This window comes from Capsicum annuum, chromosome 9 (assembly GCF_002878395.1).
Source record: "Capsicum annuum cultivar UCD-10X-F1 chromosome 9, UCD10Xv1.1, whole genome shotgun sequence".
In the NCBI taxonomy this organism is placed as follows: domain Eukaryota; kingdom Viridiplantae; phylum Streptophyta; class Magnoliopsida; order Solanales; family Solanaceae; genus Capsicum; species Capsicum annuum.
This window is the reverse complement of record NC_061119.1, coordinates 101,967,461-101,994,744: the sequence shown is the minus strand read 5'-3', so window position 1 is coordinate 101,994,744 and position 27,284 is coordinate 101,967,461. Positions and strand designations below refer to the sequence as shown.

The 27,284-nt window shown below is 33.6% G+C and overlaps 1 long non-coding RNA gene across 2 annotated transcripts; it reads left to right on the top strand.

Annotated features, from left to right (window-relative positions):
* The first annotated feature begins 293 nt into the window (after positions 1-293).
* Positions 294-26,868, top strand: LOC107841972. 2 transcript variants are annotated; one of them, XR_001665535.2, is made up of 4 exons: positions 294-541; positions 765-832; positions 8,184-8,244; positions 26,809-26,868. It is a non-coding gene; the product is annotated as an uncharacterized LOC107841972 (long non-coding RNA). The 2 variants fall into 2 exon arrangements; XR_001665536.2 differs by lacking the exon at positions 26,809-26,868 and adding an exon at positions 21,248-21,294.
* Positions 26,869-27,284: the final 416 nt, after the last annotated feature.

Genomic DNA, 27,284 nt, shown 5'->3' with positions numbered 1-27,284 from the left:
AATTATGGTATAACGGAAATATTACATTTCTATTACCATGAATCTATGCAATACATGAATATATACGTAACAAATTAAAAAATGGTGCCCAAACACTTCCACATGGAACTGTGTCAAGTCTACATCAATGTGAGGTTCAAAATAGGTGGCATACTTTCCATTTTTAAGTGTATATTTGTGATATTTTCCATAACAGGTGGAAATGTAATTTTTTAATTAAATTTTAGGGTTTTATAAATAAAGGCAAATAAAAACTTAGTCTTCACAAAAAAATAGGCCGATCCATGCTAAAAAATTGCAAAAATAAAAATAGCACAATTGAAAACAAAATCCGGCACAAACCTATCTATCCTATTACATATATCCACTATTTTAGGGTTTCCAAATTGAAACCTCTTTTGTTTCTGCCGCATCAGCTTCAACACACCTGAGAAATGAGCTCCTTTCCTTTTCTGAACCTTCGATTCTTGATGTACCAGCTTTGGGTAATCAATACCCTACCTTTGTGGAGTGTTTTTGCTAGTTTTTTCAGCTAGCATAAGTAAGCAACTTTCTCCCAATATTATTTCCTTTCTTTCTGTCTTATCTAAATCTCAATTTTCTCCTCCTAGCTGCGCTCTCCAGTGAATGAGAAAATCAATTGCTTTTTGTGTTTTCCTGAGAGTTCGAGGCCCCTCAGAGATGTTACAACTCGAAGTAACATAGTCCCTTAGATTTCTTGTATTTCTTTCATGTTTGACTCCTTAAATCTTTTGTTTTTGTAGTTTTGGCCGGTAAGAAGATACTGGGATGCTTGGAGCCATAAGTAATTGGATAGTAACAATCTCCTCAGGTGAATGAATTATAGAATCTCTTTATAACTCTCTCCTTTTACTGTGAGTCCTTTTTGTTGGCTGATGTAGTACAAGAGAAGTAGCTTTTTCAGTATTTTTGATGCATTAAAGGATTGTAAATATTTGCATATGAACATTGTAAGTTGTAGCCTTCCCATCCTCCTCACCCTCTCAATAGTGACACTCTTAAGTAGGGACATTATAATTTATCACTATTTTGAATCTTCTTGTCTTTAACTTCCAACTGTTGGAATCATGTGACTATGAATTCTCCTTTATCTATTTCATTATGTATTAGAACTGTATTTGCTTGTTTGATGTAAATGTCCATATTTGCTCTATATATTCTACTATGTTCCAAGAAAACTCTATTCTTTAATTAAAATCTTCAAAATAATAAAAGAATCTATTTGAAATATTACCTTGTTGTATTGAATAGAAGAACAGTGTATTGCTGCTTGTAATATGGCATAAGCCTCTGCCTCGACATTAGATGTGCCTTCTATCATAGTACCTTTTGCATAGATCAGGTCACCGCTCCCATATCTTAAACAATAGGCATAAGAACTAATACCTGGATTTCCTCTAGCTGCACAATCAGAATTATACTTAACCCATCCTTCAATAGAAAATTTCCAGATAACTTTAGTCACTTTCACTCTTGGTCTACTACATTTATACTCTTTCAAAATATCTAGCCATGCTTGAGGAAAGACTTTATTTGGCTTTCTGACTTTGAGTAACACTCCAACATGCCTAGAAATATTGAAAATTACTCTATGCTAAGATAATGTCCTCCCATCGTGCTTTATGCTATTTCTTCTTCTACATAGTTCCCAAAGTAGTATGCACGGTAAGGCTAGATAATATTCTTTATCTCTGCTCCTCACTTCTTCTTTCCACCAGGCCATAATATTTTCTATGAGGCTCATCCCTCCAATGTTAATACCTGTAAAAAAAGAAAAATAGGACCAAGTCTTATTCGTAATAGATGATCTTTGAAACACCTGAGATATGGTTTCTTAATCTGGGGATGTACAACACCAACATATTGATGGACCCTATAATCCCCATGTTGTTATATTTTCCTCCGCTGGTAACTTTCCTTTCCATAATCTCTACATGAAGAATACCATTTTGAAAGGCATTTCTTTAATCCATATCTCCTTGAAAATTGCATTTTTGGTCTCCCTTTGTCTATGAACTGCCAAGCTAATCTCACTGAAAAATCTCCTTTAGCTTCTAGCATCCAGATAGGTTTATCTACTCCTTTTGAACTACAAGGGGGACCTACAGTACTCATAATATGACCGACTATCTCTTGTAGAAATAGCTGATTTACCAAATGAGAATTCCATATTCCCTAATGTACTAAGTCCCTTACCTCTTGATACCTCTCATCCCACTCTCTGTAATTCTGTACAATACGGTACAAACTTCCATATGTTGTCCAATTATCAAACAATATATTATAATTCCCTTGCCTTGTTTTCGATAGTATCTAGTGCTCTATTAGATCTTCAGTCTGCAGCATCTTCCTCCACACCTCAGACCCTACTCTAGTGCTCTACATAACTAAGTTAGGATGCTTTTTTTACAATACTTGTTATGCATATAATCACTCCATATTGATACGTTTATCTAAAATTCCACCACAGTTTGCAGAAAAGAGCCATGCTCATATCCTATACCATTTTAAAAGCCAAGCCCTCCTTCCTCTTTTGGTAAACATAATAACTTTAATTTTACCCAGTGTCTGTTTCTTTCTCTTTTATAATTTCCCCAAAAAAATTGAGTAAAAATTTTCTGAATTAAATTATTACATTTGTTGGGGGGATCATCACTGATAGACAGTGAATAGGAATGCTTTGTAACACATGCTTGATAAGGACCACCCTTTCCCCATATGATAACATTTTCCATTTCCAACTTTGTAGCTTACTACTGATTCTGTTCATTATAGACTGGGAAATATCCTATTTCTTCCTCATATGAAATATAGAGAATCCAAGATAAGTAAAAGGAAATAATATTCTTAGGATCCTGTAACAACTTCGGCCATTACAACCACACCCTATGATAAATCTTTATGCAAATATATTTCACTTCTCTCCATATTAATCATTTGTCAAGAGATTTTTTCATACTTCTCCAGTGTAGATGTAATATTCTATAATGTATCCATTTTAGCATTACAAAGTATGATCATATCATTAGCAAAAGCTAGATGATTAATCTCTGGGCTTCCTCTTGGCATTCGAAATAACTTGAATTCTTTTTCAAACACTGAAGATTTTAGGGTTCTAGGCATCAGTTCTGCTGCCAGTATGAACAGAGTAGAGGGATAAAGTATCTCCTTGTTTTAAGCTTCTATAAGATCTAAATAATCTTTTTGGATATCTACTTAATAGAATTGAATACCAGTTGCTACCCACTTCTCTATACACCATATCGATAATTGTTTCATCAAAAACCCACTTTTCTCAAAACTTTAGTTTGGTATAACCAATCCACTCTATCATATGCCTTCATCATATCTAATTTAATCACCATGATAGGGTTTTACCTTTGTTTTTTATCTCAAAAATAATCTCTTGCACCACCAAAATATATTTTGTAATACTTCTTCCTTGAACAAATCCAGCTTGCTCTTCTGATATGATATCTAGTAGAAGCTTCTTAATTTTTTCATGTAAAATTCTAGAGAAAATTTTGTTAACAAAACTACTCAAAGAAAAAGGCCTTATGCTAAAGAAAGTGTTCACCACTAATTTTATGGAAGTAGAACCACGTTTGTATGTGCTACAAATCTTGGTAATTCATGTCCACAAGCGAGTTCTACCACCATTTAATGAACATATTCTCCATTAATATCCCAAGAATACTAGAATGAAGCTCTTTTCATTGCATCTGAACCTCCAATACTATGTCTACTCAATCCCATGACTGCCCTCTTGACCACTTGAATTTCAGGAATCCTATTAAGCTATACATCCTGTTCTTCATTCACTAATGTTGGTAATTCTTCCAATATAAGGAAATCGTAAAATTTCACTCTCTTTTGAGAATTGTTTTTGAAAAAAGATACAATTGCTTTAGCAATGTCATTCTGATCCTCTAGCCATTCCCCCTCTTTATTTTGAATCCTTTTCACTTTCAATCTTCTCCTTCTACCCTTTACTATTGCATGAAAGAATTTGGTGTTTCTTTCTCTATCCTTGAACCATTGAAAACCTACTTTCTACTTCCAAAACAATCCTTCTCTCCTAAGTTAAATATTCAACTCTACCTATGCTTTAAGCAATAGTTCCCTATTTGTACCAGTTGGATATTTCTCAAATTGCTTTTCCTTTACCTTTATAATCTTGTCCAATGTAGAAATCTCTTGAAAAATATTTCCAAACTGTTCTTTGCTCCATTTAGTTAATGCAAATTTAACTTGCTTTAACTTATAATAGAAGATAATAAAGGGATTACCATGAGCTTTAGTGTGCTAATTCTGGAAAGTCTCTTATTTTAGCCACATATTAATAAATTTAAAACACTTAGTGATCTATTCATTAATGGTGCTGAACTTGATCTGCATTGGTGTATGGTTTGACCTACTTCTGAATTAGTGCTCCACCTCCAATACTAGAAATAAGTCCTTCAATCTTTTATGAAACATCACCCTATCTAATCTTTTAAATATATAATCATCATCCATTCTCCTATTCCACCATGTGAATTTACTTTCGTTGAACCCAACATCCTCCAGATTGCATATGTTTATGTAATAGTTGAAATCTTTAATTTTAGCCATAGTAACTGATAATCCTCTTAATTTTTCTTCCTCACTAATGATGACATTGAAATCTGTACCTACTAACCATGGATCTTGAATAGACAAAGCCATATCTTCTAATGATTACTATAATGATACTCTTTCTGCACCATTGCATTTAGCATACACTAAAGTTACTACAAGTGCTAATCCTACTTCATTATTTTCTAGCTTCAATGTCAACTGTTGTTCTTCATCCAACATCATATTAATTGTAACGTGTGAATCAATAAATGCCCATATTTTTCCTGATGTGTTTGCCACTGCATGTTGCATTACTAACCTCCTTTTGTATTCCTCTATAGCATGATTATCTTGAAATAGTTCCATCAATCCTATGAAAGAAAAATGATGTCTATTTTAAAGAGTAATTAATCTAGTAAATGCTTTTTGAGTATTCACTGATCTTATATTCCAAATCTGTACATTCATATAGATTTATTTATTTTTAATAGAAATTCTTGTTTGCAATAACCGTCCTTTAGTTTCTTTCTCATTTCTCCCCTACAATCCCTGTGAAGCTTTTATTTTTCCAACCTATTTGGGCGATAAGTCACCCTCCACAACTACTTTATCAATATTCTTTCCTAGATTTTCTTCATCCAAATCCACTCTTCCACTATTGCATATTTCAATTTGGTGTTCAACTTGAATTGCTAGTGGAATAACATCCTATAATATATTCATCCCCTCATTGTTCAGTTGGTCTGCTACCACTAACTTCTTTGACACTTTATTATTCTGCAAGGTTTGTTGCACTATTGTGTCCTTTTTAGGAGGTGCTGATACTTTCAACTCTTCTGCTTTCACTGCTATAATCCCATCATCTTGTTCTTTGTCTTCTTCCCCCTTCCCAAAAGTATTTTTAACCCAATCCTTAGTGTTTTACTTTTGTATTCTACATATTCTTTGGGTTCTTATCTTTATCAGCCAATATGTTTTTAGTCTTCTCTATTTCATTCTCCCCTTCTTGTATAAGAGCATCAAAGGTGTTTGATATCGGTATTTTTTTTTTGCTTTTCTTCTTCTATTTCCCCCAAAATATGACCATATTTGTCCCTTCTATATTTATTTCTTCTAGTAAGCCACTATTGATTATGACTCCCTCCTTTTATTACAAATTTTTGTATTATCCACTTCCATATTTTCTTTGTCCCCTTCAGCATGTTGTTCCTTTGTTGCTTACTTTTTTTTCTCATCCTTCTTCTTCTCATGCATTAATTCAAGATGTATATTCCAACATGTATTCTTCTCTTGTCCTTATAAGCAACATTCTTTACAATACTTTGCCATTAATCATAGTGGATTTCAATCCACTTTGATTTGATATCCCCATTTAAATCATCTTCCTCATTTAATTTGACCCTCTATGGTAACTTGGCAATCAAATCTACCTTCACTTTAACCCTAGCACAACTAGGTCTAGTTTGATTCTTTGTTGCCATGTCAACTATTAAAGGTTTTCTAATAGCTGAAGCTATTGAAAAATGGCCTCATTCACAAAAAAAAATTGAGGAAGGTCTGGCATTGAATTTCATGCTACTAAAATCATTATTTCTATATATGGCTCAAACCATGGATCCCACTTTAATGTTCTCATCTACCCAAACATATCTTTTATTTTTATGTAATTTGTAGAATTCAATAAAAGGTCAACATAATATTCCAAAATTTCCAACCTAATAAGTATATTCCTAGTATCCACTACCCCAATATTGCATAACCTTTAATACTACATAGAATTGGAATTGCTTTTCGCAATTCTATAGTGTCAGGCTTCTCGCACAAGAATTTACCTATTATAGCATATTGTAAATTCTCTTTCATGAACATATTTTTTAATTTTCAATGATTTCCATATTATGCTAGGTTCACCTTGCCAACAACACTATAGGATTATGTGTCCCTTTATCAATATTACAAGTAGATACCTTAGGCTTTAATAAATTTCCATAAGTCATCTTTGTGGGTGCAACTACCTTAGTGTCATTACTCTCCTGATCATTCTTCATCTTCTTAGTAATGTCCAGTGGGTTATCCCCACCGGGGCCGGTAGCCATGGTTGTCGAAATTTGTAACGTAGGGCTTAGAGTTAGGTTTAGATAGAGAGCGTTGCTCACTATTAAACTGTTTACCCTTGCTTATGTATTAGGTGGAAATGTAATTACCATGAACATTACAACAAAATTCCATCTATTCTTATCCTGTAAAATAAAGAGAAGAGACAACATATTTGCTTAATATTTCTCATCATCAATGCTTGTTTAATATGTTTTCAATATGTACTATGTAGCTACTAAATTATCATTAAAGAGAATGATGTGTGGAAAATTCTGTATAACATCATAATTGGTTGTAAAAAAAATCAACTAATCTTCTTTAAGTTATTCAAACTCGAGTTCTACTGGGGCATTATTCGAAGACATCTTGGAAGGACTTTTAGTTTTTGCCTCTAGGTAGTTTGGGCTTATCCTATCTTTTTTATTAAGCTTATTATGGTAACCGTACGCTATTATGATAGTTTTGGACAGGTAGTTGTGGTTTGCATATCGTTTGATGTATGTCATGCCTTATTTATCCGGTTAGAACATTGTTTCAGTAAATTTTGAGTTTGTTATCTTTTTGTATAATGTAATACTATCAGCTTAGGATGTGGTATTAATTTGTGAGCCTTGGATTCATCCCTTTTTAACTATATTAAGCAAATGATTATTTAAATTTATTTTAATTACGGTATAGGGTCAGCATATAATTTATTTTTGTCATTTATTATGATATTTTGCACCACTTTAGCTTCAGTATGGTATGACTTGGGTTTTGATTTTACAGTTAGGTATGAAAACTATAAGTTTCTTTTTGAGTCCGACATCGCTATGACTTTATTTGGGAATTCTGGTACTGATTACTTTTGTTTTAGGTTTTATAGTTCCTCTGAGTTCCACTTTGAGTCCAGCATTAGACAATGAGTCCTTTTGTATATCATATATGTTTCCTCTCATTATTACATGCTATTTTTTATTTGAATCCGGCATATGGCCGTTTGTTATTATCAACCACTATCGATTTAAGCCCGACGTCTAGCCTCTCGTTACAATCCATTGGTGGCGATTCGAGCCTGGTGCATATTTGTATGACTACTATGATTTCAGGTGAATGATTCAGTTATGGATTATTTACACTTTTATTTAAATTATTTGTTGTATTTCCACCGACTTATAGGGGAACAATTTGGTTTATTGTCTTCTTTAGTATGCCCAACGGGCATATGGGGCCTAGTTAGGTAATGTTTGATTTTTCTTTTATTATTGCATTATTTATCTTTCTATATCACTTTTACTATTCCTTTATCTCATTTGCATAGATCCATATTTGTTTACCTTTCTATCCCCATTTACTATTGACTTAGACTACACCCTCGCATTTTAGTTATATTTTTCTAATATTAAGCTAAGTTGGCCGATGATGCCTACAGAGTAGCCATTTCTTTGGTTATCATACATTACTTCTGTACCTTTACTATAATGCAGATCTGATTCCAATCACCCAATGTTGTCATGATTCCTATTTTCCAGTACTGATTCGAACTAGGTAAGCTTGTTGTCATTCTATGTTGATTCTCCTCTATCTGTTTCAGTTTAGTTTTTTGTACTCAAGACTAGTTGTATATATTGTGTATATTTTGTATTCTATCTAATATTCTGGGCATCTTTTAGAAATGGATCCAGTACCAACCTTACAAGGTCTTGGGAAGGATTCAGTTGTATGTTTTAATCCTTTTTCTTGTCTTGTTTTGATATACGTTATATGTTTCCATTCGGTTTTTTTGCTTATTATTATTATTATTATTATTATTGTTATCCTTATATTTGATCTTTTCTGATATCTGTTTAGTAGTCCGTTACGTATCATTTTAAGTTATGACTTGTCTTGCCTACTCATGGTATAAGGTAGGTGCCATCATGAAATGAGAAATCGGATCGTGACATATATTCCCTAAATGTAATAACTATTGAACAAGAAATTCACAATTAATAAATTTTTTTTAAGAAACTCTAATAAATATAGATGAATATATGTCAGATAATGAAAGCATATATTCAATAGTAAGAATGAAAGTAGCGGAAAAATCTCTGTCAAACTCTAATCGAGATGAATTGATAAATGAAATAGGATTTGAGTTAGAAAATCTAAATCAGGATGTACTACAAGCAAGTGTCATGGTAAATATTTTAGAAGAATGCATTCATGAGTTTGAAGCAAAATAAAGGAATAAACTATAATCAATATGCCATATGTAAACAGTATCCCAGTAAAGATAAAAGAGTTATTGTATAGAATATATCTTAAAAATTAAAATAAAAATAGGAGGAGGATATAAAGAAATAAAAAGCAAAACTATAAATTTAAGGCTAATAACTTTAGAATAAAGAATAAACAAACTATAGAAACAAATACAAAAATTAGAAAAATGAAAAATGAAAGAATATGAAGAAACAACAACAGAACAAATACGTGAAATAGAGGAAGAAATAATGAGTGTATAAGACTAATTTATGAGTGTAGAAGACTACTATACAATAATTTTAACGAAGACAAAAATTTAAATATTATAAAAGTATTTGCAAGAATTAAAATCACAGACATAGTGATAGAAACTTTGGCACAAGTAAAAACAGAATATACTGGATGTATAATAAATAAAAAATTAATACCACCTAATTTAATAAAAGCAATAGAAAAATCAATCATAGCAATGCAAATGAATGAAACAAATAATTTATAATGTCATTATATAGAATAACACAAGTTAGTTTTATAAATACATGTAAAGAATTCTATAAGTTGAGTTAAAGATTTGATAGAATATGGGTAAGAGACTTAAATATAAATATACACTTCGTATTGGGAATAACTTTAATATTACTTAAAAATGAAAGTTGTTCGGTTACAAGAGACGGGGTAATCATTTTAAGAATATTACACATACGTTAGTTAGACAATAAAACTAAAAACTAAACATAGACAGATAACTTCTTCCAATAACAAACAATCATCTATGACACCGCATAAAAATTTACAAGAAAAATAGAAAGAATATTTAAAAAATGTACAAATAAAAATACCTGTTGTGAAAATAACACATATGAAGAAGAAGATGATATATATATATATATATATATATATATATATATATATATATATATATATATATATATATATATATATATATATATGATAGAAGTAGAAACTGATTTTTATAATTTTAATACAGGAATAGAAAAAATAGTAGCAATAAAAAATCAATATGACCTAGAGAAAATGATAGGGATATAATATAAAATGAAAATAATAGGAGAAAGACCTTAAAGATATTGAAAAAAATAATAAAATAATATGTAAACTAGATATCATAAAATCCAAGTATATTATAAAAATTGTCTCTATAGAAGCCACCAATCAAAACTTAGAAGACTTTACGATTCAAATAAAAGAATTATTGAATTTAGGAGTAATAAGAAGATCTACTTCTAAACATAGATCAGATGTTTTTATGATTAGAAATAATAGTGAACAACAAAAGCAAAATCTAGAATGGTAATTAATTATAAAAGACTCAACAATAATGCTAGAGAAGACATATATAAATTTCCAGACAAAAATAAATTAATAAATAGAATACAAGATAAAGGAGATATTTTGTGAATTTAATTGTAAATAAGGATATTGACAAGTAAAAATGTACTATGCTAGTATAGAATGATATATATTTGCCTTTCCTGAAGAAAATTTTGAATGGTTAGTTATGCCAGGACTAAAAACGGCCCCATCGATTTTTCAATGAAAGATGAATAGTATATTCAGAAATTATAAAAAATTTGTCTTAGTATATGTTGACGACACTTTGGTAATTAGTAGAGACATTAGAGAACATTTAGGACATTTACAAATAATTTTCAGGTTATTCATAGATAATTGAACAATTACTAATAAAATGAAGATGAAATTTTGTAAAGCTCAAATAAAATTCTTTAGTAGTAGTACTAGGAGACAGAAAAATTAGGCTGCAACCTCATATAGCTAAAAAAAAGTCTTAGAAATGTCAAAAAAAATTAGATAATACAAAGGAACTACAAAAAATTCTACGATTAATAAAGTATGCAAAAACTATTATTAAAGATTTAGGAAATATGACCGGACCTCTATATGCCAAGACGGGAGCTAAAGGACAAAAATATTTTAACAATAACGATATCAAACTAGTACAAAAAATTAAAGAAAAAGTTAAAAAAAATGTGCCTGATTTAAATGTGTCACTAGAAAATGTATATTTAATAATAGAAATGGATAGAAGTGCTAGAGGGTGGGGAGCAATACCAAAATTCAGACCACACAAATATGGTAAAAAATAAAAGTAAAGACAGTATTTGTGCCTACCAAAGTGAAAAATATAAATTAAAAAGAAATATAAAGCATATATTAAAAAATACTAGATGTTATATATGTATTAAATAGTTTAGGTTACACATTTTAAATAAAGGAGATATTAGTAGGAAATGATTGTGAAGCTATAGTTAAATTTCATCAAAAAATAAATGATAAAACAAGTAATAGAAGAACATTGTTAATTTTTATAGATACAATTACTACATATGAAAATATTATTTTTGAATACATTATTGGAAAACATAATAATCTTGCAGATCAGTTAAGTAGAATAAATATACATATTAATTAATATATAATTTTTTAGCATGAGATCGATAATCTCCAAACCTACAGACAAGGAAAAAGGCATGGCCTGACCGTCGACATATATGTATACACATTGCTCGATAATAAATACTTTAGATCACAAGCATTAGCTTATCCTATTGAAAGAATATATTTTGAAAAACAAATTTAATATTTTTTTCACCATCTAATCTAAATTTTAGAGTTTTACCAGAATGTAAATAGATAGATAAAAAAAATGCTTAGTATAAAACTTATGGAATGCATAAAATTAAAAAAAAAAGTATTTCATAGAAGTCATAAATGCCTTGTGTCAGTATTTTACAGAGAAAAGTAAGGACAAAAAATTTAAATATTATGTAGTAGTTTATGAAAAAACAAGTGCTATTTTTCAGACTTGGATAAAAGTTTTACCATCAATAAAATATTTTGAAAAACCTCTTTGTAAGTGTTTCAATAATTTTACTTGAGTACCAGGTTGTTCTAAAAGTATATTAGGACAAAATAACTATATTTCTCTTGTCCTCGGACAAAATTCAGATAACATATCCTAGTATAACATCCAAAAAGTTACAAACAAGATAGCTTTCTGTGATCATTGCTCATCAATGACTGAATCATTTAAAAGGTTGAATTGGAAAAATGAAGTGTTGACTAAAAGTAAAGCCAGACTCATTGAGACAGGAAGATCACTAAAAGATAAACTTGAATCAGAAAAACAAAAATATGTCAGACCTAGACACAAATAGTTTGTGACTTTCAACCTTAAAATTCTCCATCTCTAAATAATATGAGATGGGTGTGCATTAATGAATCCAACAAGATCCACTATGTAGAATAGAGACATAACTAGTCTGACTCAAATGGTATTAAGTAAGGATTCACTAAATCAAAATGACCCGACCCATTCCCAGACCTTGTCGTAATGGGCATTTCAATTCATACCAGGACCGGAGACCTCCCTTTATTACCTAACCCAACCACATATGTACAGCCTTAGATTGGTTAAATTTCAAACATATAACAAGATAACATAATTGTTTTCATTAGGACTCTTGGATAGGGTCACAACCATAATTGACCCAACCATACCGCACCAACCGCCCAACCATACTGAGCCAAATCATGGACCATAAACCAAAGAGAATTACAAAATATAATATGAAATCAATCCAAAAATGTAATATGATGGAACAGTGAGAAATTATGTCTGATGATGTCAGCCTCAATATTAATACCAATGCTAAGGTTGACATCTATACTGATCCCGCCTATACCAACCCCTAAAAGTACCATAAAGCCTCTATAAAAAGAGTAAACGAATTTTGTTGGCATATGTCCCCAACCATGGACAAAACCAATATCCAAAAAAAAGAAAAACATCTAAAGAGAATTCATAGGATGAAATGATACCTTTCAAAAGGATGGAAGCTCACCACTTCAGTCCAAGTGCTGATATGGAATCTACGTGCTAAATAGGAGAAGTAGAATGGTCAGTTCCGGTATAGCATGGGTATACAGCAGCCAGTAGACGGAGTTGGCGAATGACTGCTAGCATGAAACTCAGGGTAAGGATAAAATAATGTCAGTTATAAAATCAAGTAAAATCATCCATAATGCATAATACCATAAATATATAAGTTCCAGCAAAAGGGACGGAGTTTTGCATGCACTTAAAACCTTTACCTCGGCTTTGTAGTTTTGTCGTCTTAACCATCCATGGGTGATATGAGTTTAGCTCCCCCTACTAAAAGGATCCCAGTATGTATAGTCGTACGACCGGGAAATATCCCATAGGATGACTAGTACATCCCTCCAATATAAAATGTGACAGTCGCACATGGTTATCAAGGACCCTTTATATCGGCAAATATGAGTTTTCAATTTTGGTCCCCCAGGGACCGCCACCATCCACAGCTGAGCTACACACCCTGCCATTAATGCCCAATTAAAATCATGTCTAAGAAATTCATTTACCATTTATTAACATAGACCAGTATTGGAGGTATCGTCATACCATCCCATTATATACAAGTAATATCCATAGCCAATTCATTTGGGTTAAGGGGACCTTAGGTGCCCGTTCCATATAACATATTAAATCCACCTGGCAGATATCCATGTTCTCCACAAGAATAACCACTTAGACTTTAGACATTTCAAACCATTTAAACCATGCATAAATCATTTACCAAGTTTAAAACATGGAAGAGTTCTATTAAAAGAAGTCAATGCAATTAACATATCTTTATAAGCATTTTATCAAACACCTTAGAGGCATAATATAATCAAAACTAATTCCAAAGACCATTAAACCATTACCATGAAATACAATTGTCCAAAACCACCATTAATGCATATAAAAACATAATCAAAACCATAAGAAACCATAACCAAGTATTTAATATCAAAACCCCCAAATAATAGTTGAAAGACCATAATTATGAAATAGTAAACCATGAATTCAATCATATAAACCATACCTTTAGTTGTAATTACAATGGGGGAAGAGAATCATGCCTTATACTAAAGAATAGATAGAGACAAAATAACCAAAGCAAGCCCCAAAACAATCCCTTAGTTGAAACCCTAGCTTCCTTGCCCCAAAAACTCTTAGGATAATTATGTGATGTTTTGGAATAGTTTCTAAGTGTTAATGAATAGAATAATAGAGTAAATAACCTCCTAAGTGTATTAAAAGTTGTGGGTCTTTATTAGGGTAAGTAGGGAAATGTCCAGAATACCCCCACTTAAATCCCTTAAAAATCCATCCCAAGGATTTGACTGCCCCATATGAGTCGTATCCTCCTATTCATTCGGTATCCACCACTCGTATCCCAAACTTATCCCTTGGATCAAACACTATCTAGTATACGACTCATCCAACCAAGTCGTAACCACAATATACGATCCATACCTATAACCTGTATCCTTGACAGAATGGAATACCTAAGGAATTTAACACTGTTTACTATGTGAGTCTTGGGTACGACTCCTACCCTAGCTTACAGCTCATGGTAAGTCAATCGTACTCTGATCCAACCTAAGTAACAAATGTAAGATTAAGTTAAGGAACCAAATGACTTATAACTACAAATACGACTCGTATGCCTAAGTCGTACCCATTCCAGTGACCAAAACCATCCCACCAACAAATAATGATCAGCATACGATAGGACCATACCACTCATTCCTCAGCATACGGATCATACCCATGAGTCGTATTAGGTTTGAAGAATGGATTTCCAAGAAATTTTCTTAGGGTTAAAACCCAAGATATTTTAGTCTCCCCAACTAGGAGCATTCGTCCCCGAATGACAGACAAGGTATGGGTAACCACACGTAGAGTCATTTGCATTATCAAACATCCCTTCAACAAAATTTGAAAACAAAGAGGTAAAGATGTTAATCTTCCCTTTAAAAAACTTAGAAAATAAAGATATGTTCAAGAATACATACCTTCCGCATGAATCCCACGAGCAGAAAATAAATATGAATACTCTAACTTCATGTCCTCTTTCACTTCACAAGAAGCTTTTTCCACCTTATGGTACCGCCATAGAACCTTAACCAAAACCATATCTTTGGTACAAAACCGATGAACTTGGTACAAAACCGATGAACATGCCTATCTAATATCTCAATCGGGACCTCTTCTTAAGAGAGAGAATCCAAAATACCCAATCCTTCCAAAGGAACAACCAAAGAAGGATCACTAAGACACTTCCTCAACATAGAAACATGAAAGATTGTATGAACCAAACTTAAGCTAGATGGCAACTCCAACTCATAATTGATATTACCAAATCTTCGCAAAATCACATAAGGACTGCTGAACTGAGGACTGAGTTTTCCATTTCTGCCAAACCGCACCACTTTCTTAATGGGAGATACCTTTAGGAACAATCTATTCCCAACCTCAAATTCCAAGTCTCTATGCCTAACATCCGCATAGGACGTTTGGCAACTTTGGGCAGCTTAAATACCATCCCGAACCACCTTCACCTTCTCCATCGCTTGATAAACCAAATCAGGACAAACTATGTCCACTTCTCCAAGCTCAAACCACCCAATAGGAGATCTATACCTCCTCCCATACAATGCCTAAAAAGGAGCCATACCTATACTCGAATGATAACTTCTATTGTAAGAAAACTCCATCAAAGGCAGATGCTTAACCCAATTGCCACCATAGTCAATCACACAGGTCCGAAGCATATTTTCCAATATCTGAATAGTTTTATACACTTGCCCATCCGACTATGGGTGAAAAATAATACAAAAACTAACCTTAGTCCCCAGCCCTTTCTGGAAAGACCACTAAAAATAAGATATAAACTGCGTACCACGATTAGAGTTAATCAAAATAGGGACCCCATGCACCTTCACAATCTCCTAAAAATACATCCGCGCATAATCTTTTGCAAAAAAAATAGTCCATACTGGCAAGAAATATGCAAACTTGTTCTTCCTATCCGTAATGACACAAATCAAATCATACTGATTTCGTGATCGAGGAAGACCAATAACGAAGTCCATATTGATCGCTTCCTACTTTCATTTGGGAAAATTTATTTCTTGATACAACCCTCCTGTCCTAATCTGCTCAACCTTAACCTGTTGACACACCATGTACTTGGCTACGAAATCAACCACATCCGTCTTCATACCATTCTACCAAAAGATTTTCTTGAGATCATGATACATCTTAGTCGATCCTGGATGAACAACATAGTATGACTCATGCAACTTAGTAAACACTCTTTGCCATAACCCATTAATATTCAAAACACACAACCTCTCTTGGTACTGTAATGTACCATCATCAATGATCTAAACCACCACAACCTTTTGCTGACCAACATCACTTTTGATTTTCATCAAAACATTATCTAGCACTTTCTTCTCCTTATCTTCACACCAAGAGATGACCAAACAACTTCTTACATCCTTACACCACCATCCTTAGAGTTCAAGAGATAAAATCTAAGTTAGCCAAGAGGTGAATATCCTTCACCAATTCCATATTAGGCTTACCTGGGTGATAGTGAAGACTTATATCATAATCCTTGAGAAGCTCAAGCCACCTTCTCTACCTAAGATTTAGCTTTTTCTTAGGGAACACGTACTGAAGATTCTTATGATAAAAAAAGTAATCCACATGAAAACCATAAAAATAATGCCTCCTTATTTTTAAATCAAACACAACCACCAATAACTCTAAATCGTAAGTAGGATAATTCCTCTCATGTACCTTAAACTACCAGGAAGCATAGGCGATCGCCTTTCCATGCTGCATCAAAACACAATTGAAGCTTACTCGAGATGCATTGCGATAAACTACAGACCCATCATTGCTCTCTGGCATGTTTAGGATTGGAGCCAAAGTCAACTTATCCTTCAACTTCTCAAAACTCTCTTTACAAGCATCCGACCAAGAAAACGAAACCTTCTTCTTAGTCAACTTAGCCAAAGGAGTAGCTATTGAAGAAAACCTTTCCATAAACTCCCTATAATACCTGGCCAAACCCAAGAAGGTTGGTATATCAGATGGAGTTATAGGCCTAAGACAGTTTTCGACCATAACAACCTTCTATGGATCCACCATGATCCCTTTTCTAGAAATAAAATAACCTAAGAAAGTCACAATGTTCAACCAGAACTCACACTTAGAGAACTTGGCATACAAATATTATTTCTTTATAGTCTACAACAACACACAAAAGTGATTAGAATAATCCAGCTCACTCTTCGAATAAACCAGAATGTCACCAATAAACACAATAATGAAGAGATCTAAATACTGCCTAAACAGTCTATTCATCAAGTCCATAAATGTTGTCTAAACATTAGTCAACCTAAATATCATTACCAAGAACTCAAAATTCTTATACTGAGTACAAAAAGTTATCTTAGGGATGTCCACCTCCCTAATCCTAAGCTGATGGTACCCATATCAAAGATCTATCTTAGAGAGAAACTTGGCACCCTTTAACTGATCAAACAGATCATCTATCTGAGGAAGAGGATACTTGTTCTTGATTGTCACCTTGTTCAACTGCCAGTAGTCAATGCACATCTGAAGGGAACCATACTTTTTGCACACAAACAACACTAGTGCACCCCACGGAGAAATGTTAAGACAAATAGACCCCTTATCCAGAAGATCCTTAAGTTGCTCCTTGAGTTTCCTCAACTCAGCCGGAGCCATTCTATATGGAGGAATAGATATTGGATGAGTGTCAAGAAGCAAATCAATACCAAAATCTATTTCCCTAACCAGAGGAACCCTAGGAAGATCATCCAAAAAGACCTCTGGAAACTCATTAACCACAGGGACCGAAGACAAAGAAGGACCTTTCGAGTTAGAATCTTTATCTTAGACCAAGTGATAAAGTCAACCTTAGATATTAACCTTTGAACTCAAAGATAAGAAATAAACCTCCTCTTAGGAGCTAAGGAACTACCTTCCCACTCTATAACTGGTTCACTAGGAAACTAAAAAATGACTCTACAGGTCTGATAATCCAAGACCTCATAAAAAAATGCAACTAATTCTTACCTTAGATTGCATCAAAACCTACCATATCCTACTCAAATAGGTCCGCCAAGGTTTTCTTTTCACCAAAAAATACCACACACCCCTTATAGAGTCTCTTAGTAATAACCGAGTCACCTATCGAGATAAAAATAGAAAAAGGATTAGAAATAACTTCTGGATCAAAACCAAAAGACACAACCACATATGGAGTCACATAAGAAAGAGTGTACCCTAGATCAAGCAAAAATATACGTCACAAGAGAAAAGTTGTAACATACCAGTAACATCATCAGGTGATGTCTTGGATTCCGGTTGGGACACCAAAATATACAACCTATTCCGGACAATAGTAGAACCAGGAGTAGAAATAAAAGTAGATGCCACAACACTAGGTACAAGAGCAGAAGATAACGCCACAAGAATCTTATTCTCCTCTTTAAAAAACTTATTGAATAGGTAATTCCTGAGTTGATGGCCTACCTAACCAAGTGTAATACCCCGTAGGTTTCTAAGCTAGGAGACGAATCATTTTTCCTATGTATGAAACCTCTTATTCTGTGAGTAGCATTTTAGTGCATGATTTACAATGAGTATCACCGTAATAAAATATCTTATGATATATTAATCATGTTCATGTTAGTCACTTAAGGTAATACAAGCTAAGAGTTTTTGAATCCATCAAGTTTTAGTGTTTGATTTTGCAAGGGTAATCTTTTAATGAGTGTAAATCGATGTTCATGTGGTATTTTTGTAGATTTAGACCCACCAAATTGTACAGAATCAAATTATCTTTCCAACGATACCAATTTCGCCTTAATTCAATACCTGGGCGAAAAGTTATGCCTTTTTTTGTGAGAGACAGTAAGGATAGGCGATTGGTTAGGCGCCGCCCAACCCAAACTTAGGCGACTGGTTAGGCGCCGCCCAACCTAGCTTAGGCAATCTCTTGGGCACCACCTAAGTCAGTTCTAGGTGCCAAAATCACTCTATTTTGAGTTATTTTAAGGGTAATTAAATCTTTTAACACTCCTTACACGTCCGTAAACTTAACCCTACGAAATATATAGATTCTAAACACATTACAACCCTATTAACATCTCAAAGCTCATCATCCAAGAGCACCATAGGAGAAAAACAACTAGGTTTACACAATCAAGCTTGAAGATCAAATTTCAAGGAAACTCCTCCATTAATCATCAAGAACCTCCCTTCCAAGGTATGCATAGTGTTCATCTATGGATTCAATTTATTCATAGAGCTCAAGAATCATACTTTTAAATGTTGTTTTGTAAAATTTTTTTGGTGATATGAATATGTACATATTGATGATGGATGTTTAAGTTTCAGGATGATATCCAAGGATGTTTTAATGAAATATATGTGGTTGTTGGTTGAAAATCATGAACTTTGGGTGGTTTAATATAATGCAAGTGTAAAATCCACCTATGCCTTAAAGAATGCATACAAGGTATTTGATAAAATGCCTAGGATGCTAGATATCCCTATATACATGATTCCATGATATTCACATGACAAGTCCATGTTAGCTATACACTTCAATATGAATTTCCATGCTAATTATGTATTCTTATGGTAGTGGCATGAAGCATGTATGATGATGAAGATATGAATTATGTATGAGAATTATATCCATGCTTTTCCTACCATGTTTGAGATATTGAGTAAATACATGAATTATAATATCCCCAAATCATTACAATATGAACTAAATGTTATATGTTGCCATTTCCTTACGCTTGAATGGTTTCCATGTGATTGTTATGAATAGTATATATTGTCAGAATGCCCATGATATTAGAATATGAGATTTATAACTTGATTATAAGCATTCCTATTCATGATAGATATTATGATGACCATGTACTTCATGAAATCCTCCACTCATGTATTATGAATTTTTATTGATGATCGTGTACTCAAGAAATTCAAGTTGTGTCAGTTTCCTTCCATCGAGTCCTAGGAGTACTTGAACCTAAAAAATATAGCTGTGTGCCTAGATCCATGTTATGTTTTCATGATAATCTCAGTCAAGACATGATCTATAGAAGTCAGTCAGTCATGTGACTTAGGAAAAATTAGAAATTTCAGTAATCTCAGTGGTCCAGTAATCTCAGTAATCTCAATGCTCAGTAACCTCAGCAACCTCAGTATTCATAGTCAATCTCAGTAACTTCAGTACTCTCAACTAGTCCTCAGAACTTTGTACATTCTTTCAGTTATTGGAATCCAGTAAACTTAGTTTAGCTCTGCTAAACAATACCAATAGTATCAGTCCAGTTAATCAGTTTTAGTTCAGCTAATCAGTTCAGTTCAGTTATTCAGTTCAGCTTAGTTATTTAGTTCAGTGTCCTTCATATGAGAGTAGAAGTTAGCACTGAGTGAACCCAAGGATGGGAACTCACCTGCCATTTTAGGGTGTGATTGTTAGTAGTCATCCTTATGTTCTAGAACTACATAGCTAGCATAGGTTGAGATATCTTAACCCGTCAAATTAGGGTTGATGAGGTGGCTTAACCCGTCAGTTTAAGGTTCTCACCATTCTCATTGAGTACCTGCCAGTATAGGGTTCTCACAGTTATCCTTACCAGTGGGGCAGTATTGATACCCCTCCAGTCGGAGCAGAGATTGTACCCCAACTTAGCTATTATAACGTATTTGGGGCATGTCGGTTAGATAATTACTTCCCACAGTTTCAGATACAGATTTCAGGACTGTCAGCCATAGCTACCCTGTCTCAATAAAGAACTCAGATAGCTCTTTTGATTTCAGTATATTAGGGCTGTCAGATATAGTTAACTCAGAAATAAAATGAAACTCAGATAGTTTCCTTCATATTTAAAGACTGTGAGATATAGTCACTTATGCTATTAATCACAATAGTTATCAGTACTCAGCTACAGGACTGTCAGATATAGTCAATCAGACCAGTTCTTCATAATTTGAACTATAAAAAACAATCATTCATTTATAAGTAATGTAATATTAGTCTCTTAGTATATCAGTAATACAGTATCAGATCCATTACTTATTAGTCATTTACATATCAATATCAGTAAACTCAGTCTTTTAGAATCTCATTATTAGTAAACTCATGTTGTCAGTATTCAGACTCAGTAGTCCATATTTCTATGAGTTCATTTACAGTTAAGTATGCATGTATGTACTCTCAAATTCATATCAGTCAGTATTTTCCATGCATATAACCCTTTGCATTTATCTTACCTCACTTGTATACTCAGTACATTCAGACGTACTGATGCATTTGCGCTTGGTGCTTTCTCTTATGTTACACCATAGGTTCAGAGGTATGAGCTCCAAATTAACATTAGATTCCAGGATCAGCAGTCAGAGTTAGTTGTGAGTCCTCATCCTTTGAGAAAATGATGATTTTATTTCTATTTTAGTTTATACTTTATTTCAGTAGTTGTAGTTAGTTGGGGACATATCCCATCAACTTCTTATTCATTTCAGTTAGAGGCATTCTGGATGTCAGATTAGATGTTCAGACTTCAGTATTTATGTTCCTTTTTGATATTGTTATACCATATTTTTCAAATATGTATTAGTATTAAACCTTATGGCCTTACAATTCATGTTTCTGCATATTTTATGAGATATTATGCAATTTATAGGTACAGATATCAGTCATGGGTTAGCTTCTGGTCCTTCGGGATCATGAGCACCGTGTAGCATTTTGGTTCAGAAAATTGGGGCAATACAAACTTGGTATTAGAGCCTAAGGTTCAACAGTGTCCTAGGAAGTCTGAAAGATGCAAGTAGAGTCTAGTACATGGGCGTGTTGTGCACCACACTTATGTTCATGAGGCTATGAGATGTTTTAGGAATAGTTTCCCTTCTTTCATGTCTCCAAATTGTGCTATAGCAAGTTTCTTTAAGGAAACCATGTAGATTCATATCATGCACCCCTCATGTTCACTTTACCTTACTTTTAAGGTAATAGAAATAGTGAAGTTCAAACTCCTAAAGACAGGGCTTTCTCAGACAATCCCTACAGTCAGTTATGGGATTAGCCATAGACTTAAACAGTATCCCATCAGTTCATTATTGTTCCAAGGTCATATAGATTTTATTCATGATCATGAGAACTTATTCTTAAACCCAGAAGTTTAGCAGTAGTAGAGTTGGGATAGTATTATTCTTTTTGATCAGATTATATATTTATGGGAATTAGATCAATAGGCTTAAACAGTACGAGCTAAAACCTTAAGTTTATTGACTGAAAATTAAGCATGAAGGTGTGAATGTGATATTAGAAGTATATGAGGAAACAAAATCCGATGATGTGTTTAGTAAGACAGGTAAGTGTTGAACAGAATGTAAGTATGTGATGGTAGATCAAGTGACCAAGTCAGACTCTCAAGATTTTAGTAGTAGTGCCAGTATGTATAGAAAAGCAGTAAGGAAAGACGATTCCCAACCTATCCTCTTCTCAGTACAAAGATTTGTACTTTGGCTATCACGAAATCAACTCAGGTCTTACATATCAACTATATGGTCATGAACCATGCTCATGTATCTCTTTTTCCATGATCATGTATGAACTCAATTTCCACCATAAGGAGTCCCCTTTTCTCCGCAGTACAATTCATGTTCCATGAGCACAATCTACTTTCATGCACTTTCCATGGGATCATGTGCACTTTCAGTTCCCAGTATAAGGGGTTCAGTTCCAGCTTCCTCAATAATACAAATTATGTCCCACGAGTACAGAAACTCTAGACTGAGGTCATGCAGCTCATGACTCATGTACGCATATCATGCTTTCCAGTATACTTAGCTTCCATGAATCATGATATGACCCTACAGATCAGATATATTAAGACTATGTCATGTATATCCTCAGTTCAGAACTTATTAGTAAATCCAAACTATTGATATTTTATTCCTCAAGTTTCAGTTATGAGTCAAGTTTAGTTTGTATCTATTCATGTTTCAAGTCCTCCTGATTTACTCCTCCAGTTATCTCTCCTTATGAAACAGTGTAGTGATGAGCAGGTGTTTAGATAAGAGAAGATTATTGCATGCTTACTTTGCACGACGATGTATTTGTGAAGATAGGGTTGAATGTCATGATAAATATGCAAGTAAACGTCTAGAAAGGGGTCGTATTTAGAAGTTGGGAAAGTACAAAGTGTAAGTGTACATTTAGATCCTTGACTTATGTCAGTCCCCAGCATGTAGCCATCAAAAACTCAGTTGCCAACTCAATTATAGTTTTAGTATCCAGCACTCAGTGATTAGTGTTCAGTCCTTGAATTCGGTACTTTTGTACTAGCTATAGGCTTAGTTATAATGTCATATTCAGTTCAGTAACCAGATTTGAAACTCAGTTCAGTTCAAGACATGCTTGACCATAGCATTTAGGTTGTCAGTACTCAGTTATCAATGTTTTAGTACCCCAGTTTATAGAATACCTCAGAGCCATGTCGTACGCTTGGTCTCGCATTCAAAAATAATACAGACTTCATGAATCTATGCTCAAATACCTTATTCTACTCAGTTAGTCCTTATCTCCTATGCATAAAACTCAAAAATCTCAGCCCAGCTATTCAGACTAAATATAGTTTAGCTTTACAGATCCAGTATTCAGCTATCAGTTATTCAGTTAATCAGATAAGTTAGTGTATTTATGCACTCGTGTTCAACTCAGTTCATGTATCATATCTCAGTTTTAGATCCTAGCTATTCAGTCATGACTCAGTTCCTAGGTGTCTTGAGCATTGCCTTAATTTCCCTCAGTAGCTCATCCAAGTTAGTATTCTTTGAGGGACATAGTGTCCCAAGGGGGAGAGACATCATACCCCCAAAATTTCATGACATAAACATGCTCCTATATTTCTTTTAATGAATCCAGTTTGGAGAAGGGGTACTCATAAGTTAACCCTCAAACTCTAACTTAAGTCGTATGCTATGTTTTCAATATTCAGTTCAGATCATGATATTCAGTATATCTACCACGTCCCAGACTTAGTTATGTTATCATGTTTCGGATCATGCATATGGAGTAATTAATCTCAAACTTATCAGTATTATCAGTTCAAGGTAACAGTTTTTCTTAAACTTACTAGTTCTCATGTTCATATTTCAGTGCCAAACTTGGTATTCAGTTCCATACTCGGTTTTCAGTTCAAATTTGATACCTTTAACATTGTATGTTCATGAGTAAGTTTAGTCATGAATTCACGCATTAGATATGTGTGATCAGCTCATTAGTACTTTCAGTCATGCATTCACATAATATGTTAGTCATATAATCATGGATCAGATATGCATGGATTTAGCCTTTTAGTTGTGCATCAGATATGCATTCTCATTTTGAGAAAAGTTACTTTATTAGAATCCTCAGTCTTATATTCATGAATCAGCTTCCCATGCATCAGATATGCATGTTCAATATGTTGTGATCAGCTTTCAGTCATGCCAGTCATGAACCCATGTTTCAGTAGTGTATGTCTTGTACGTACTTCATCTTATCATCTCTCCCACTTTAGTTAATTTCTATTCGAGGATGAATGTTCCCAAGGGGGAGTTATTGTAATACCTAGTATGTTTCTAAGCTAGGAGACAAACTATTTTTTCTACGTATGAAACCTCCTATCCTGTTAGTTGAATTTTAGTGCATAACTTACAATGAGTATCCTAGTGATAATATAGCTTATGATACATTAATCATGTTCATATGAGTCACTTAAGGTAATACAAGCTAAGAGTTTTTGAATCCATCAAGTTTTAGTGTTTGATTTTGCAAGGTTCATCTTTGAATCATTCATAGAGCTCAAGAATCATGCTTTTAAATTTTATTTTGTAAACTTTTTGTGGTGATATGAATATGTACATATTGGTGATGGATGTTTAAGTTTCAATATGATATCTAAGGATGTTTTCATGAAATATATGTGGTTATTGGTTGAAAATCATGAACTTTGGGTGGTTTAATATAATGCAAGTATAAAATCCACCTATGCCTTAAAGAATACGTACAAGGTGTTTGATAAAATGCCTAGGATGCTAGAAATTCCTACTTACATGATTCCATGATATTCACATGACAAGTCCATGTTAGCTATACACTTCAATATGAATTTCCATGCTAATTATGTATTCTTATGGTAGTGGCATGAAGCATGTATGCTGATGAAGATATGAATTATGTATGCGAATTATAATCATGATTTTCCTACCATATTTGAGATGTTGAATAAATACATGAAGTATAATATCCCCAAATCATTACAATATGAATTAAACATTACATGTTGTTGTTCCCTTATGCTTGAATGGTTTCCATACAATTGCTATGGATAATATATATTGTCGGAATGCCCATGATATTACAATATGAGATTTATGACTTGACTATAAGCATTCCTATACATGATAGATATTATGATAACCATGTACTTCATGAAATCCCCCACTCATGTATTATGGATTTTTATTGATGGTCGTGTACTCAAGAAATTCAAGTTGTGTCAGTTTCCTTCCATCGAGTCCTGGGGGTAATTGTACCCAAAAAATATAGTTGTATTCCTAGATCCATGTCATGTTTTCATGATACTCTCAGTCAAGACATGATCTATAGAATTCAGTCAGTCATGTGACTCAGGAAAACTCAAAAATCTCAGTAATCATAGTAGTCCAGTAATCTCAGTAATCTCAGTGCTCAGTAACCTCAACAACCTTAGTATTCACAGTCAATCTCAGTAACTTCAGTACTCTTTACTAGTCCTCAGAACTCAGTACATTCCGTTAGTCATTTGAACCTAGTAAACTTAGTTTAGCTCTGCTGAACAATACCACTTGTATCAGTCCAGTTAATTAGTATCAGTTCAGCTAATCAGTTTAGTTCATCTTAGTTATTCAGTTTAGTTTCCTTCAGATGGGAGTAGAGTTTAGCACTGAGTGAACCCAAGGATGGGAACTCAACCGCTAGTTCAGTCTGTGATTCTTAGTAGTCATCCTTGTGTTCCAGAACTACGTACCCAGCGTAGGTTGAGACATATTAACCTATCATATTAGGGTTGATGAGGTGTCTTAACCCATCATTTTAGGGTTCCCACCATTCTCATTGAGTACCTACCAGTATAGGGTTCTCACAGCTATCCTTACCAATAGTGCGGTATTGACACTCCTCCAATCGAGGCAGAGATTGGATCCCAGCCTAGCTATTATAGTGTATTTAGGGTATGTCGGTTAGATAACTACTTTCTATAGTATCAGTTACAGATTTTAGGACTGTCAGCTATAGCTACCTAGTCTCAGTAAAGAACTCAGATAGCTCTTCAGATTTCAGTATATCAGGGCTGTAAGATACGATCAACTCAGAAATAGAATGGAACTCAGATAGTTTCCTTCAGATTTATGGACTGTGAGATATAGTCACTTATGCTATCAATCACAACAGTTATCAGAACTCATGCTATCAGTACTCAGCTCCAGAACTGTTAGATATAGTCAATCAAACCAGTTCTTCAAAATTCAAACTATAAGAAATAATTATTCATTTATCAGCAATGCAATATCAGTCTCTTAGTATATCAGTAATATAGTATCAGATCCATCACTTATTAGTGATTTACATATCAATATCAGTAAACTCAGTCTTTCAGAATCTCACTATCAGCACACTCATGTTGTCAGTATTCAGACTCAGTAGTCCGTATCTCCACGAGTTCAGTTACAGTAACGTATGCATGTATGTACTCTTACGTTCATATCAGTTAGTATTGTCCATGCATATAACCCTTTTCATTTAGCCTACATTACTAATATACTTAATACATTTAGACGTACTGACGAATTTGCGCTATGGTGCTTTCTTTTATTTTACACCATAGGTTCAGAGGCATGAGCTCCAAATCAGCAGTAGATTCCAGGATCAGCAGTCAGAGTTAGACGTGAGTCCTCATCCTTCGAGGACATGATGATTTCATTTCTATTTTAGTTTTCCCTTTATTTCAGTAGTTGGAGTTAGTTGGGGACATGTCCTATCAACTCCTTATTCAGTTCAGTTAAAGGCTTTCGGACTAGATGTCAGATTAGATGTTCAAACTTTAGTATTTATGTTCCTTTTTGGTATTGTTATACCATATTTTTCGAATATGTATTAGTATTGAACCTTATGGCCTTACAGTTTATGTTTCCGCATATTTTATTAGATATTATGCATTTTACAGGTACAAATATCAGTCATGGGTTAGATTGTGGTCCTTCAGGGTCATGACCACCGTGTAGCATTTCGATTTAGAAAATCGGGGTGTTACACCAAGCTTAAAGAACTTATCCTTTTCTTTCTCACAATAACCCCAATGAT